Consider the following 18,044-nt stretch of genomic DNA (forward strand, 5'->3'; position numbering starts at 1 on the left):
GTACACCTCGTACACACACGGCTCCGCTCCGTACACCTCGTACACACACGGCTCTGCTACATACACCTCATACACACACGGCCCTGCTCCGTACACCTCGTACACACACGGCTCCGCTCCGTACACCTCGTACACACACGGCTCCGCTCCGTACACCTCGTACACCTCGTACACACACGGCTCTGCTACATCCCCCCTGTAAACCCCTCCTGACCCCACAGAAACTTCCCCTCATCCAGCACCATGACAACCAGCACAGCAGAGTCCTGCATACACTCAGGCCCCTGATCATGTGACCCCCCTGACTCCTCCCCTCCTGTGACCTCATCCCAGGTCCTGTGCGCACAGAGCAGCCATATATGTGGAGTGCGGCTCTGCAGGTGGAGGTAGGTGCTGGAGATTCCCCATTACTGGGCACAGGGGGCAGTAACCCCTCCATTACTGGGCACAGGGGGCAGTAACCCCTTCATTACTGGGCACAGGGGGCAGTAACCCCTTCATTACTGGGCTCAGGGGGCAGTAACCCCCCCATTACTGGGCTCAGGGGGCAGTAACCCCTCCATTACTGGGCACAGGGGGCAGTAACCCCTTCATTACTGGGCTCAGGGGGCAGTAACCCCTCCATTACTGGGCACAGGGGGCGGTAACCCCTCCATTACTGGGCACAGGGGGCAGTAACCCCTCCATTACTGGGCACAGGGGGCAGTAACCCCTCCATTACTGGGCACAGGGGGCAGTAACCCCTCCATTACTGGGCTCAGGGGGCAGTAACCCCTCCATTACTGGGCACAGGGGGCAGTAACCCCTCCATTACTGGGCACAGGGGGCAGTAACCCCTCCATTACTGGGCACAGGGGGCAGTAACCCCTCCATTACTGGGCACAGGGGGCGGTAACCCCTCCATTACTGGGCACAGGGGGCAGTAACCCCTCCATTACTGGGCACAGGGGGCAGTAACCCCTCCATTCCTGGGCACAGGAAGCAGTAACCCCTCCATTACTGGGCACAGGGGGCGGTAACCCCTCCATTACTGGGCACAGGGGGCAGTAACCCCTCCATTACTGGGCACAGGGGGCAGTAACCCCTCCATTACTGGGCAGTAACCCCTTACAGATAACATGGAGGCAGGGAGAAGAGTGCTGCTCCTGGGCCAATCCTTAGTGAGGGCTGTCAGGAGTGTGAGACGTACATTAGGGTGTAATCTCCTCAGACTGGGTGGTCTTGTAGTGGACCCCCCCAGTCACACCAGGGTAAGTGAGGGAGGCCGTGACACTACTTCTTCGTGTAACAGATGGAATATATCATTCTCTCACAACCACATGGTAAAGAAAGCAGTGAAATATCTGTGGGATAAAAATGCAAACATAGAAAGAATACAAAGCCTAGCCAGCTCACCGACAGCCACAGGTGCACGGAACTTCGTCCTGATGACCGTAGAGTCAATGGAAGAAATAGGAAAAGTGTTCCAGCTCCTTAAAGGGAATCTGACACCTATTTTTTCGAGTATCAGCTGCCGACACCACCATCAGGGACTTATCTTTAGTATTCTGTAACGCTGTAGATAAGCCCCGATGTAACCTGAAAGAGAAGAAAAACAAGTTATAGTATACTCACCCAGGGGCGGTCCGGTCGCGACAGGAAGCAAAGAATAGGACGTCATCGCTAGAAGATGGGAGTCGCCGGACCGGATCTCGACACCCTCCGGACCCGGCCCGCCCCTGGGTGAGTATACTATAACTTGTTTTTCGTCTATAGATAAGTCCCTGATGGTGGTGGCCGCATCTTATATGTGAAAAAATAGGTGACAGATTCTCTTTTAAATCCGTTTAAAACATGAAAACGGCAAAAAAATCCTCAGGGAACATGGACATGTGCCTGGGGGAGAGTGTGTTCAGCAACGCGTTTCGATCTGTGCATAGATCTTTATCACAGCTGTGTTTTACAGTAAATGGATGAATACATTTTTTTTGTGATTTTAAGGAGCTGGAACACTTTTCCTATTTCTTCTATTGACATTCATCAGGATAAAAATACCCATTACTTAGATGATCACTGACGGGTATAGTGTCAGAAATGGGGTCACCTTTGGGGTCTTCTGCTGGTCACACACCTCGGGGGCTCTGCAGTTGGCCCCCACAATCTAGGACCGCCAAATTACTGTTCTAAAGGCCAAACAGTGGCTCTTCCCATCCGAGCCCGGCCATGTGCATAACAGGAGCTTCTGACCTCAAGTTTTGGAAGAAATTTTTTTACAAATTGTGGGGTCCATTTTTAACCCTATGTGAAATTTCAAAAATTGGGCCTTAAGCTACATTTTAGTGACAAGACTCGGTGTTATAAAATGTTTATGAAGCAATTGTGGGTTCAAAATGCTCCTCACCCCCGAGATGAATTACTAGAGGAATGTTGTTTCTGAAATGGGGTCACTTTGGGGGTTTCTGCTGTTCTGCCATCTGCACAGTATTCCAGCCAAATGTGCACTCCAAAAACCAAACAGTGATACCTCCCTTCCGAACCATACTGTGCACAAACAATAGTTTCTCTAATCCCCTCCATGACAGCACACAGGTGGTTGCCTCCCCATCCTAATTAGGGACAGTAAACAAGAGGTTTAAATAGCCCTCCCCTTCCCTCTATCCCCAGTGTTTTCCTGTCCCTAAGTTAGGGGTGGGGAACCTCCGGCTCTAGGGCCGCATGCGGCCCGCAGTGACTTTTCACGTGACCCGCGGACAGGTCCCTGGAGTCCCCAATGCTCAGGTGGCAGCTGTATCCTGTCAGCTGCTGACCCTTTAACCCCCAAGTGCACGGGCACGCAGCGTTCATTACAAAACGCTGCCTGCCCTGCGCATGATGAAGTCGTCGGGGTGGGCGGGTTTAGCATCTGGGTGGGAGGGATTAGTGCCCAATGCTCTCCCGTCCACATGTCCCGGAAGAGGAGAGATGGATCCTGCATTGCTGCCAGAGAGTCAGCGATCTCTGCGTGCCCGCAGCTCTGTGCCTCCCCGGGAATCTGTGCCTTCCAGCTATGTGCCCCCTGTGATCTCTGTGCCCCCAGCTGTTTCCACACGTGATCTGTGCCCCCCACCTATATATACCACCTGTGATCTGTGCCCTCCAGCTATGTGCCCCCGTGATTTCTATGCCCCCAGCTGTTTCCACATGTAATCTGTGCCCCTCACCTATATATACCCCCTGTGATCTGTGCCCTCCAGCTATGTGCCCCCTGTGATCTGTGCCACCCCAGCTATATGCCCCTCTGTGATCACTGTGCCCTCCATCTATGTGCCCCCCCAGCTGTTTCCCCATGTGATATCTATGCCCCCTGTGATCTGTGCCCTCCAGCTATATGCCCCCGTGACCTCTATGCCCCCAGCTATGTGCACCCCTGTGATATATTTGGCTGCCAGCTTTGTGTCCCCTGTGATCTATGTGCTCCCTGTGATTTTTTTCCTGTGATCTGTGCCACCTAGCTATATGCCCCCCATGATCTGTGCCCCCAGCTATGTGCACCCCTGTGATATCTGTGGCTCCCAGCTTTGTGCCCCCTGTTATCTATGTGCCCCCCTGCTATGTACCCCCTGTGATGTTTGTGCTCACATGTGCCCCCTGTGATCTGTCACCTAAAGCTATGTGCCCCCCAGCTATATGCACCCCTGTGATCTTTGTGTCACCGCTCTGTGATCTGTCCCCCCCGGTGATCTATGAGCCTCCCCGACGATCCCCGTCATCCCCAGTGCTATATATCCCCCCACAGCTGCTGCATTTACCCCGAAAGTGATGTATATGACCCCGAGTACTGTATAACCTACCACCTGTGATATATATATATAGCCCCCAGTGATGGAGAAGCAGCTCCAGCCGTCACATTAAGGGTGAGTTATCGTAATTAATTGTTAGCCTGGAAATTACCCTAGTATATTTAGTCAATGTACCCACGTTTGCAGAAAATTTCTGCATGAAAACCGGACTCCTTCCCAGAAAACACGCTTTTTTTTCCGCGCGTCCCCAGTCTCATAGAAAAAAAGCTAGAAATGTGGATTTTTCCACCAAATTAATGAGCATGCTGCGTTTTTTACCGTGATGCGTTTTTTTCACGGAAAAAAATGCATCAATATGCACAAAAAGTGCAGAATTGATTAAAATGAATGGGATGCTTTTTTTAAGCGTTTTTGCTGGTAAAAAGGCTTAAAAAAAGAGAAAAAAAAAACGCTTACGTGGGTACACAGCCTCAAGGTGATCATTTTTGTGTGGCCCTCGAATGATGGTAGAAATTTCCAAATGGCCCCGGATTGAAAAAGGTTCCCCACCCCTGCCCTAAGTGTTGAAGAGGTTTTTGTGTGCATTCCTGGGAGCTGGGCCGGCGACACTCTCTTGTAGTACCTTTAAGCTGGGAAACCTGGTCAAAAGTCCCGTACCTTCCTTCTGCATCTGCTCCTGGCCCGGGCAGGACTGCACCATCCTCTGGCACCTGCTGGCAATGCAGTATGGTGAGGAGTGGCTAGGGGCCTCCTATAGCCCCCTCTCTTAGACTAAAGTCTACATCTCTATGCTACTTTATTTGTTTAGTTGTATATGGAAATGGCTACTCTTAGTAAGCACCTGTTCATACCTGGTTTCTGTTTGGAAGGGACAGTCAGTCTTTTGATATTTGTATGCATTAGCTCTCGGACAGAGCACTCCGCCCCTCGGCCTCAGGTGTTTTTAATTACAACAAGATCCTACCTTCCCATAGAGATGTAGACTTTAGTTTGAGAGGATTTACATTAGGCAGCTCCTGAGAACGAGAGTCGCCTTATCATGGTTGCAGGTACACATTGAATTGGCCAATTTATGCGCTAAGTATTCTCAATTTTTCATATTTTCTAGTACAGTAACGCAATTCAATTTTCATATTTCATGTTTGCATGCTATAGCGCTACAGAGTGAAACATTCAAAATTTAATCCTGGGTTAATGGGAATTCCCAGAAAGGAAACTGAACGTCCCAAGTGACATGAAAGATCGCTTCTCTCTAAATGAAGACGTCTATAAGTGCTGGACTGAAATCCCCATAGTGGATATCCAGGTGGCTAGGGTAGCCAAAAAAACAATGTTACCCTTTGAGGACTACTCTCAAATTAAAGATCCACTTGACCGCAAGATGGACAGCTAATTGAGGAAGTCTTGGGAAGCATCGACGGCCTCCTTAAAGACAAATGTTGCATCCTCCTGCGTCACGAGAACTCTATTTCTCTGGTTGCAACAATTGAAAGACCATATTAGGGGTTGTACCCCTAGAGAAGACCTTCTGGCCTCATTACCTCTTCTACAGAAAGCTGCTTGTTTCCTTGCAGAAGCATTGGCTGAGTCAGTTCACATTGCTGCGAGGACATTGGTACTCTTCAACACCACCCGAAGGGCACTATGGTTGAAGATGTGGAGCGGAGACATCCTATTCAAGTCTAAATTATGCTCTATTCCCTTCAAAGGAGAATACGTGTTTGGTCCTGCGCTGGAGGAATTATTGGAGAAGGTGAAAGACAAAAAGAAAAATCTTCCTGAACCAAAAACCCTCAAAAAGACGCCATTTCGTCCACCTCAGATGCAAATCCCTCAATGCAGAGGGAAAGGTAAAAATGGGTGGTGGAGCTATCCGAAAGGGGGTAAAGGAAGAAATATTTTCAAAACCTACGTTCAGATAGGAAATGACACCAAACGAGTAGGGGGCAGGATTTCAAACTACTTCTCAAAATAGTGGGAAGTAACATCAGACAGCAAAATCCTGGACTCAGTCAGAAGAGGAGTAAAAATAGAATTTTCCTCCTTTCCTCCACAAACACTGGAAGTGACATCGCTTCCATCATCAATCAGAATATTCAGTACACAGAACTCTAGCAAATGCTATCTGAGGTAATATCGTCGGTTCCAGAAGCAGAGCAAGGCCAAGGTCATTACTCCCCATGTTCCTTATAAAGAAGCCGAGTGGAGATTACCGGGTTATCATCAACCTGAAACGGCTGAATCAGTGCGTGTATCGACGATTCAAGATGGAGTCAGTGAAATCTACAATCCCGTTGAACGTGATGGGTTTCGCCATGGCCACCATAGACCTCCTGGAGGCATACTACCATATACCCATTCAACCAACGTACCATCGGTATGTGAGGTTTGCGGTCACGCTAGGCCAAGAGGTGGGTCACTTCCAGTTCAAGGTCCTTTCCTTCGGCATATCATCTGCCCCCCCGAACATTCACAAAGATCATGGCGGAGGTAGTAGCCTTTTACAGGAAGCAAGACATCTATATCCTTCCTTACCTGGACGACCTTCTCATCATGGCTCCTTCCAGTGTAACTCTAAGAACACATCTCCATTCAGTTCTGTATAGCCTAACATCTTTAGGCTTTATCATAAATTGGGGAAAATCAGACCTGAACCCATCAACCGAGAAGATCTTTTCAGGAATCCTCTTAGTCACCCAAAGCCAAAGATCCTCTCCTCCGGTCACCAAACAATTAAACATAAGATCAAGGGTTCGGACCCTAAAAACCCAGAAGATGGTGACCTTAAGATTTGCCATGTCAGTCCTGGGATCAATGACAGCATGCATTCAGGCAGTTCCCTGGGGCCACGCTCATTCAAGGATTCTCCAAAAATGTATCCCCTTCTCGCTGGGACAAAACTCCAGAAGCACTCAGTATGAGAATCTCTCTTCCTCACCATGTAAAACTATCCCTGAACTGGTGGCTAAGCCAAGAAAATCTGGCAAATGGAATACCTTGGATCCAATATCTAGTGTCTTCAGTAACAACAGATGCCAGCAAACGCGGTTGGGGAGCGGTGACATCTTGAGTCTTTCACGGAATCTGGCCCAAAAAGATGGACAACCGATCCTCTAATTTCAGAGAATTAAGAGCAGTAGAGGAGGCTATGAGAACAGCAAAACCAATACTCCAGGGAACCCATGTCCGAGTTAACTCCAACAACATGACCACTGTGGCCCATCTATGTCATCAGGGCAGCACAGAATTCGAGAGTATGCAGCAGGTCTCGGCAGGAATTTTTATTTGGGAAGAGCGTCACCTCCTGTCTTTATCAGCTCTTCACCTAAAAGGATCCGACAACATCGAAGCAGACTTTCTGAGCAGGATGGATTTAGACCCAGGGGAATGGTACCTCAGTACGGGAGTATTCCAGTTAATAACCAAAAAATGGGGTCTCCTGGAGGTGAACCTGTTTGTGAATCGGGAAAATGCAAAAGTAGAGCACTATTTCTCCATAGGTCCAAGAAAAACCCAATCAAAAGTGGATGCCTTCTCTCACCCGTGGAGTTTCAGGTTGGCCTACTAGTTCCCTCCAATTCTGCTGTTGCCAAGGACTTTTCAAAAGGTCAGAACGGACAGGGTCAAAACAATCCTGATCGCCCCTGTCTGGCCAAAGAGGAGCTGGTTCGGGGCTCTGAAACTCCTGAGTTCAGAAGAACCTCTGACCCTGCCTCTAGATCACGACCTTCTACATCAAGGTCCCATTTTCACCTGGCTCCCCACAGCCTACGCTTGGCAGCCTGGCTTCTGAAGCCACAATCCTAACAACTAGAGGCCTCTCAAATGCCATCATATACACTTTGTAAAAAAGTAGGAAACAGGTCACAAATGCCATCTACTCCAAAATATGGAAGACCTTCTCGGTATGGTATGGATCCACTCCCATCGATACTTTCCACCCTGACATGGCTAAAATACTAAACTTCCTAGAGGATGACTTATCAAAAGGACAAAAACCCAGTACCTTGAAAGTCCAGGTGTCGGCTCTGAGCTCCTACTTTGATCAGAACCTGGCAGAACACCGATGGATAAGGAGGTTCATGTCAGCTGCCTCCAAAATCCATCCAAGGAAATCTAATGTAAATACATCTTGAAATTTCAATATAGTGCTGAAAGGTCTAACTATTCCACCATTTGACCCTATGGACCAGGACCAGATAGACAAACTATCCTGAAAAGCGGCACTACTTGTAGCCATTACAACAGCAAGAAGGGTGGGCGAGATTCAGGCCCTATCCATCAGGGGACCTACTTGAGTCAAACTTAGGAACAGAGTCAAACCAAAGAAAGGACCAAACAAAAGAAAGCCTCCAAGAGCTCTCTGGCGAATTGGATCAAAAAAGCAATCACAGACACGTATAGAAATCAGGACCTATCTCTTCCAGAATTGCTAAAGGCCCATTGCACTAGAGCCGTCGTTGTCTCCTCGGCTGAAAGGGCCAATGCAACCATTGAGCAGAACTGCAGAGCTGCTAACTGGTCCTCGGTCCACACCTTCACTATACGCTATAGATTAGATCTAATGTCTATAAGAGATCTTGCCTTTGGCAGGAAAGTCCTCCAGGCTGTTGTCCCTCCCTAACCATTATTCTTTGGTGTTTCTCCTGTGTGCTTTCGTGGAGTGAATTAGAGAAAACAGAATTACACTTACCGGTAATTTGGTTTCTAAGACCCTCCACGACGGGTAATTCTCCCCCTAATAAAGTTAAAGTTAAGTTCATTTGATTCCTTAGTGTAAATAAAAAAACTCACGCATTCAGTCTGTGTGGTACATGGAAAACACTGGGCATAGAAGGAAGTGGAGGGCTATTTAAACCTCTTGTTTCCTGTCCCTGATTAGGAGGCAACCTCCTGTGTGCAGTCGTGGAGGGTCTTCGAAAGCAAATTACCTCTAAGTATACTGTAATTCTATTTTCTGGGCGCATACTGGGCATTGTCACCTGGGGAAATTGTGGGCTCCAATATCTCCTGCTACTCTTGTGAAAATTAAAAATTTGGGACTAAAACAACATGTTGATGTGAAAAAAAACCTTTAATTTTCATATCCCAGCGTTCAAAACTATTTTACTCCAAATTGTTGACTTGCTCGTGCCTTTCTGAAGAGTTTTGAGCAGAAATGTTCAGCGAATACCACAAGACAAAAGAATGAAAAGTGACATCAATAAGTTGCTAATGATGGATCGGACCCACAGTCTTCCATTTCACTTCCATTAATGGCTGTGAAGTGAAGGGTTAGAAGACTTCCTGAAAGCGGATTTGCGCACTATGATGGCTGCAGTTTTAAAATTGGTGTAAAATTTGCGGTTCCCTCGTATATGGGCTCATCAAATTCACTTCAAAAGTGAAAAGTCAGTAAAAATAATACATTTTGTGAATTTTCTAAAAAATAAATGAAAAATTGCTGCTAGAATTTAACCCTTGTAAAATCCTTAGAAATTAAAAGGGCATTTCAAATCTGTTGTAAACTAGACATATGTGAAATGCTATTTCTTACCTATTCTGTTAGGTGACTTTCTGTTATAAGGGCTTCAAAATAAAAAAATTGAAAATTGGTAAATTTTCAACATGTATCTTTTTTTCTCTGTAGTAAATAATCCATGTGACTGTTTTTGGCATCAAACTACAATTAATAAGTTGTGTCTTGTTCTCAATGATCTGTGTGAGAAGTGAGGGAGTCTCTGAAGGCTCCGGTAAGGCCGGGGTCACAACACGGAATAAAAAAAATGTCCGCTTTTCATCCAAAAAAGTGGGATGATTTTTCTCAATTTTTGTCCGTGTGCAGTCCCCGTATCCAATCCGTTTTCTACTCAGCAGCTATTAATCGTTTACAGTTTCCTGTTACAGAAATGCAATGTATTGGTAATAACGGGATGCTGTACTGTGGCTCAGTGCCGGATTTGAGTTTTTTCATGCACCCATAGACTTCAATGGGTGAGTCTCATCTGATTTCAGGAGCAAAATCGTGTATCGTGTGATTTTTTTTAATTTTTTTTTTAATTGATAGCACTCAGACCAAAAATATGTGAACTCCTGAGCCAAATCTTAGTGGGGGCCATCTGGAATGATTATTCCTAAGTAGTAGATCTGTCCTTATTCAGCACACGTTCCCTTTTGTAGACAATCCACACGCTGCCCTGCCCTCCGGTTCTTTAGGAGGAACGTGAAGCAACTTTGGGGCTTTTTGTGCAGTTTAGGTCCGAGTTACTATCTTTTCATCTGTGGTTAGGGCTATCTCTCCTAACGCAAGAACCCCTAGGGACTGCAGGGTTAAAATCTCTGAGCAAGTTGCTACACAAGTATAACGCTATCATCAGATCTATGTGAATTTTTTGTGACTTTCATTTTTTATTATTTAAACATGATTTATCACTGTATTCACAGTACTAAAATGTATATAATTTTTCATTGTTATTATAGTTACATATAATAAGAGTCGCATGTTCCATGTGAATATGGGAGTGTCTGACATGTATGTGTACCACTTTACACCCAGTTCAGGATGAATGATTTATTATTATTATTGCATTATCTGCACATGATTATTTGCTTTTGATATTCACCTATACTGACTGTTCTGTGGCTCTCACATTTATATACCATTTGTTATAAAATATTCATATTTAGGTTTTATACAGCCCCATCTCCTGATGTTTTTATCTTGTTGAGTGTTTTTTCCTCACATGTGTCTTGTCATGCTTTTATGATTTGAATAATTAAATTTGAAATAATATACATATTGTTGTGCATCATATTTATAGGTTGACTAGCGGAAGAGCCCGGCGCTGCCCGGGCATAGTAACTAACTACGGTTAGTTATAACAAATTATAATGATTATATCTATATATATATATATATATATATATATATATATATATATAGCTGAGTGTATAGCCCCGCCCACTCCGCATATTCACATTCACTATAATATCCCACATCATCCCGTCATCCAGGGCCACCGAACTACTACCCCTAATATCCCACATCATCCCATCAGCCAGAGCCACCGGACTACTAATACCCCACGTCATCCTGTCAAAGCCACCGGACTACTATCCCTAATATCCCACATCATCCCGTCAGCCATAGCCACCGGACAACTACCACTAATATCCCACATCATCCCATCAGCCAGAGCCACGGGACTACTATCCCTAATATCCCACATCATCCCGTCAGCCATAGCCACCGGACAACTACCACTAATATCCCACATCATCCCGTCACAGCCGCCGGACTACTACCCCTAATATCCCACATCATCCCATCAGCTAGAGCCACCAGACTACTACCCCTAATATCCCCCATCATCCCGTCAGCCTGGGGTCAGAACCAGAGCGCTGAGTGGAATGGCCCTAACTTCCATACCGCGGATCCCTTTAAGAGAGGCCTGGCGTCAGAATCAGAGCGCTGAGTGAATTTGCCCTGACTTCCATACCAATGATCCCTTTAATAGAAGCCTGGAGTGAGAATCAACGCTGAGGGATTTACCTTAACTTCCATACTGAAGATCCCTTTAAGAGAGGCCTGGGGTTAGTACCAAAGCGCAGAGTGGATTTGCCCTCACTTCCATACTGGGGATCCCTTTAAGAGGGGCCTGGGGTCAGAACCAGAGTGCTGAGTGGAATTGCCCTAACTTCCATACCAATGATCCCTTTAATAGAGGCCTGGGGTCAGTACCAGAGCATTTGAAGGCAGTTCCCCTGACTTCCATACCGGGGATCCCTTTAAGAGACCCTGGGGTCAGAATCACAGAGCTGAGTGGAACGGTCCTAACTTCCATACCGGGGATTCCTTTAAGAGAGGCCTGGGGTCAAACCAAAGTGCTGGATGGATTTGCCCTAACTTCCATACTGGAGATCCCTTTAAGAGGGAAGATGTGCCTATGGAATGGAGGATGTGTGATGGGGATATGGGCACGGGAGGGGGGATTCATTTCTGTCATGTGCTCTCTGCTCCTTTCTGGGGGGCACACAATAGCTGGGAGCTTATGTTCCCAGGGATGCTAGATTTCTCCCACCATGTCACTGTCTGCTGAGATGTTGTCGTGGAGTAAGTAAAACTGTTGCTCATAGCATCCAATCACAGCTCAGCTTTGTTTTTGGTGGGATGACTGTTCACCACGTTACCACCACTGGGTGTGGTTCTCATTGTAAAATGAGGCCTGTTTGTCTCACACATGGTGTTAGGGTTGGCGGATTGCACTAATAAAATATAAAATAAAGTGCAATCGCAACTAGGGGTCCACCGTGCAGAGTTGTAACCTGCTGCTAGTGTGAACAATGACGGAACAAAGCAGCAAGCATTCACCTTAAACTCACACAGTGGGAATGGAACACTGAGTACCAAGCTCTGTTAATTCACAGAGAGGTACGTCACAAAGTATGCTAAGTCCTATACCCTGTTAACATCACAGGGAAGTTAGCGCGTGGATAGAGCTAGCACTGCAACCAAACTGTGCTAACCACACACACGAATGAAGCAGGTCCTGAACCGAAAGAAAGAACTCTTATGACGCTAGGTATAAGGCTGAGTTCACACGTGGCGTTTTTTTCGCGTTTCCGCGGCGGTTTTAACCGTGCGATTTTGCCGCGAAAACACGAAAAATAAGCATCCCATGCATTCCTATGGGATTCCGCAATGCTGTGCTAATGCTGCGGTTTTTACCGCGGCGGAATCGCTTCGCGGTAAAAACCGCAGCATGCTCATTATTTTGCGGAATCGCGGCGATCCCGCACCCATAGGAATGCATTGTTCCGCTTACTTCCCGCATGTGGCTGTGCACACCATGCGGAAAGTAAGCAGAACAATTGCGGATGGTACCCACGGTCCGGAGGAGAGGAGACTGTCCTCTGGGCTTTGGGTACCATATCCCTGTAAAAATAGAATTATAAAATAAAAAATATTGTTATTCTCACCCTCCGACGTCCCGCGCAGCCTTCCCGCCTCTCTCTACGCTCCCGGTCCCAGTAATCCTTTGCGAAAATGCCCGCGATGGCGTTCGATCTCGCGGGATCGCGAAGTCAAACACTGTTTGACGAGTGTGACCAACCTGTCAATCAGTTCTCCAAGCGATGCTACAGATCGCTTGGAGAACGCTAGCATTTTGCAAACTAAATACGCTTGCAAAATGCTAGTTTTTCCGCGGGAATTTAAAATGCGATTTTCCCGCGGAATGGAATTCCGGAACTCTCGCGGTAATTTCCGCGAGAGTTCCGTTACGTGTGCACTTAGCCTAATACCCGGTTGCCTTCATAGAGAAGTATAGTATAAGGGTTGAGCTTGCTCTGTAACTGAACTGTGCTAACCACACACAAGAACGAAACAGATGCTAAGCCAAGCGGCTAGTTACCCCAGTCCTGATACTACTGAACCTGTGTCTGACCAGTACCCTAAGCATGTAGCAGACTAGAAACTCGGGCATGAGCCATGGGTACGAAACTGCATAAGTGTATAACCTGCCTGCCAATTAATACACTCACTGAGCATACACAGACACACGCAAATGTGCAGTGGTAGAGTAACCCTCCACACACACCAAACATAAATGACGCTAGCGCGCCCGCGTGCACCACTGAGAGCCTTTTATATGCTAGGCTACACCCCAAACACTCATGCCCAGTTGGTCGAGGCATCGCCCGCGGGCCAATCCAGAGCTGCCACTTCACCAGAGCAGCTAACGTCCGACCACCAATAAGAGGGCACCACACCACAGACATGCTCAGTAAGGTGATCTCTGGACTTAGACTCCAGAACGCAAGACTGCACCTGTATATCACTGGTTACCATAGACTTGGCTGGAGAGCCAGCAGTATCCAAATGTATACCACGAGCCTGAGCAAGACGCTCAGATCGACGTCTGCTGAGCAGCAACCGCAGCAGCCGGACCTGTATGAGGGACCACAGTACCAGATAATGCTTGAGATCTATCCCGAACAAGCGCCTATGAGTCCCGACACCTAACACATGGTCTCTGTGTGGAGGTGTGCAGACCTCCAGAATTGTGTCTTCAATACAGGACTGAACAGCTGTACTCAAGCTAGCAAACCCACACTATTGTATGGACTCTTTACTTCCACTTTGTGCCAGACAAGGACTGTATTCAAGTTTTCCTGTGATGCGGTTTATGTGGAGTGAAATAAACGAGCCGGACTTTTAAATAGAAATGGCTCTTGTGATAGCTCATCCTGCACCCAAGTGAGTAGCATTGTTACATGTGATATTATAAGTGCGGGCAGCATTCCCAGAGAACACGTGTGACTACTACAGAAGTACTGCATGTCTTGGATAAAAGCGGCTATAAACCAGGAAGCAATGTCAGATAGCATAAAGGACCTGATTAAACACCTGATGCAAGCCCAGCAATAACAGCAGCAGCAACACCAATAGCTTGCACAACAGGAGACAAATAAGCTGTTTATGCAAAAGGTCTAGCAGCAGCAGTTTTTTCCTCATAGATGCGGTTCGTGGCACGGCAGCAGCTCTGACTCCAAGGTCAGCTGCTGATTTCTCTGTCCTGAAGGCAGTGAGGAGAGCTTTACAGGAAATGAACCCGACTGCCGACATTGAGGCCTTTTTAACTATTTTTTAAAGGCTCGCCGATAGGGAGAAACTCCCGCCAGAGCAGTGGGCAAAAGTCTTGGAGCCATTCTTAATGGGGGAGCCACAAAAGACCTAATATGACTTAGAATTACAGGATGCCAAAGAATATTCAAAATAGAAAACAGACAAGGTGATGACTGTCAGGACAAATTGGGTCCAATGCAGGGCATATAACTGGCACAAAACCCCTCTTTCCAAAATGTTTGGTCTACTGCACCTCATTAAAAAATGGTTGCAGCCGGAGTCCCTTTTGAGGCCGATGAAGGTCTGAGTTGGCCAGGGAAACCCTGGAACGCCGATGACATGGTCGGACTTGTCAAAAGGTATCGGGGGGTCAATGGTTTCTTGGGGAGGCAACCTATTCCATACTGTTGGTTCCAATAGGGTGTGTGTGCTCAATAGAGGGTGGGATGTCCAAGGGGATGTAATTTGCTGGAGATGTCACGGCCCAGGTTATATAGCCGCTAGTTGTCTCCTGACCACCAAGCAGATGTACTGTAGCATTAGACACTGGTGTTCATACTATGCATATCCAGCCTGCAGTATGGATTGCCCACCCAGCGAGGGTCCCAAACAAGATGAATATAGTCCCCAAAAGTGTAAGGAAAACCACTCTGTGAGCTAATGGCATATGTGCTGCAAAACCGTGTATAATAACACAGACACTATGTGAAGGCAAAACATCCTAATCATGAAAATGCCAGTATGTGGTCCAGCGTCCCCTCACCCCGACGCGCGTTTCTTCCAGAAGAAGCAGGCGGCGAAACGCGCGTTGGGGTGAGGGGACGCTGGACCACACTCTCTTATAGAGGTAATTATACATTTCTCTCTTGCTCTGCATACTGGCATTTTCATGATTAGGATGTTTTGCCTTCACATAGTGTCTGTGTTATTATACACGGTTTTGCAGCACATACAGTATGCCATTAGCTCACAGAGTGGTTTTCCTTACACTTTTGGGGAGGGACATTTTTGACTATATTCATCTTGTTTGGACATAACATATGGTCTTTGACAGTATGGAATCAGGATTGTATTATTTGATATGATAATTGACATGTATTGTTATGTGATTGGTTCACACATGTTTTAGACCTGTTCATTTATATTTCCTCCTCATGATGATTTTTTGAGTGTTTACGGCATCCCCTATCCGGCATTATGCTTTTGTCATTTTAGAATTTTTGAATAAAATGATATTTTAACATTATTGGGATCTCTTCTTTGTTCCATGCTACATTTATGAGATTTGTGTTATATAAATGTTGGGTATGCCTAACATAGGGACCTAACTCTAAAAGAGGTGTTCATTACTGTAATGTAACGTTTATAAACGGCATAGCTCGGGGGCTGACAAGAAAAATTCTATTTTATGATGAAATGGGACTTATTGTACCGGGTTACTAGGGTTAGAGAGGAAATAGTGGAGTAATTGTTGGTAGCAGGTCCCTATAGATGGAAGATGTTGGACATGGTCCATTCCTATATCCTGGGTGGCCATTTGGGTGTGGACAAAACCCAAGAATGGGTCATTCAGAGGTTCTATTAGCCCCAATATCATCAGGAAATCCTATGGTATTGCAAGTCTTGTCCCACCTGCCAGTTAACCTCTCCCACCAGTCACTTCAGGACTTGTCTCGTGCCGCTACCCATCATATAGGTGATGTTTGAGCAAATTGCCATGGACCTGGTCGGCCCCCTGCTTAAGTCTGCTCATGTTCAACAATATATATTGGTTGTCCTTGACTATGCTACACGGTAACCAGTAGCGGTTCCCCAAAGAAACCTCCTCCGAAATGTATAGCCCAGTATTGGACCACTTCTTTTCCCGGACAGGAATACCGAGTGAGATTATGACTCACCAAATTAATGAGGGAACTGTGTAAGGCCTAGCAAATTACTCAACTGAAGACGTCAGTTTGCTATCTACAGACGGACGGCATTGTGGCAAAGTTTAATTAAACCTTATAGAATGCTTAAGAAAGTCATAGAAAAGGACAGCCGAGACTGGGACTGTCTCCTTCCATATTTATTATTCTCTATCTGGGAGGTTCCACAAACTTCTCCCGGATTCTCTCTGTTTGAACTCCTGTATGGCTGATATCCGTGGGGTCTCCTTGATATAGTGAAGGAAACCTAGGAAGCCGAGGTCATGCCCCACCAGTCGCCATTGAGCAGGGTACCTAGATGCAGGAGATAGTTGTGAAATGGTGATGGGCGAACGTGCTTGGATAACACCTTATCCGAGCATGCTTGTGTGTTATCCAAGTATCTTAGATGTACTCGTATATTATGTTCGCATCCCTGTAGTTTCATGATTTGTGGTTGTTAGGGAATCCCCACATGTGTTCAGGCTGTCTAATAAACAGGCAATCCCTGCACTTGTTCAGGCTGTCTAGCAGCCATAAATCATGCAGCCACAGGGATGCGAACATAATATACAAGCCCGCCCAAGATACTAGGATAACACCCGAGCATGCTCAGATAAGACGTTATCCGAGCATGTTCACTCATCACTGTTGTGAAGGTAATGCCTATTGTAAAGGAACATCTCTTCCACGTGCTGAATCCTGAGTCTGCAACCAATCAGCTGGGGTAATGCTGTTCATCCTTGGGGTCCGAGTCCTCGTGCGTTGTGGTAGAGAGTACATTTTTGGTCAAATAATAATAAATAATAATCTTTATTTTTATATAGCGCTAACAAATTCCGCAGCGCTTTACAGTTTGCACACATCATCGTCACTGTCCCCGATGGGGCTCACAATCTAAAATTCCCTATCAGTATGTCTTTGGAATGTGGGAGGAAACCGGAGTGCCCGGAGGAAACCCACGCAAACACGGGGAGAACATACAAACTCCTTGCAGATGTTGTCCTTGGTGGGATTCGAACCCAGGACCCCAGCGCTGCAAGGCTGCAGCGCTAACCACTGAGCCACCGTGCCGCCCAAATGGCAAGGCCCCTCTAAAGGGGTAGAGAAGCTGGGTGAAGTGAACTACAAGGTTCATCAATCGGGAAGACGAAAGCTGTACTAGGTCTACCATGTCAATCTAATCAAGTCATGGCAAGAAAGAGACCCTGTTGCAAGTCCATGTTTGCTGGTTAAACCAGAAGGGAACAGGACAGGTGTTACACTGTCAAAGGCCCAAAAACAGCACTGTCAGAAATTGCTGCAGCAGGACCGGGACCTGTTCTTGGATTTACCAGGGAGTACAAACGTCATAGAACATGGGCTTCTAACTGAACCTCATGTGCTGGTTGAACTTGAAGCCCTACTTAAGAACTGATCTCCAAGAAAGTGAAATGTATGCTGAATCTCTGAGTCTTTGAGGAATCTTAGAGTGGGTGGTCTAGCCCGATAGTTAATGTTCCAAAACCTGATGGCGAATGGAGATTCTGTAATGGCTCCTATCCAATGCCGCATGTCGATGACTTGATCAAGAGACATTGGCCGGCTTGGTTCGTAACCTCCTTGGATCTAACAAAGGGATATTGGCAAATCTGTATGTCACAATAAGCCAAGGAGAAGACTGCTTTCTCTATGCCCGACAGATACTTCCGATACTTCCGGATGCCGTTCGGACTGCAGGGAGCTCTGGCTATCTTCCACAGGGCCATGGACCGGATCCTCACACCCCATAAGAAT

At 46.6% G+C, this 18,044-nt stretch overlaps 1 pseudogene; it reads left to right on the forward strand.

Annotated features, from left to right (window-relative positions):
- Positions 1-261: 261 nt before the first annotated feature.
- Positions 262-18,044, forward strand: part of LOC141052958 (uncharacterized) — a 233,456-nt pseudogene continuing 215,673 nt past the window's right edge.

Source organism: Dendrobates tinctorius, unplaced genomic scaffold (assembly GCF_039654945.1).
Source record: "Dendrobates tinctorius isolate UK_male_01 unplaced genomic scaffold, ASM3965494v1 ptg000164l, whole genome shotgun sequence".
NCBI lineage: Eukaryota > Metazoa > Chordata > Amphibia > Anura > Dendrobatidae > Dendrobates > Dendrobates tinctorius.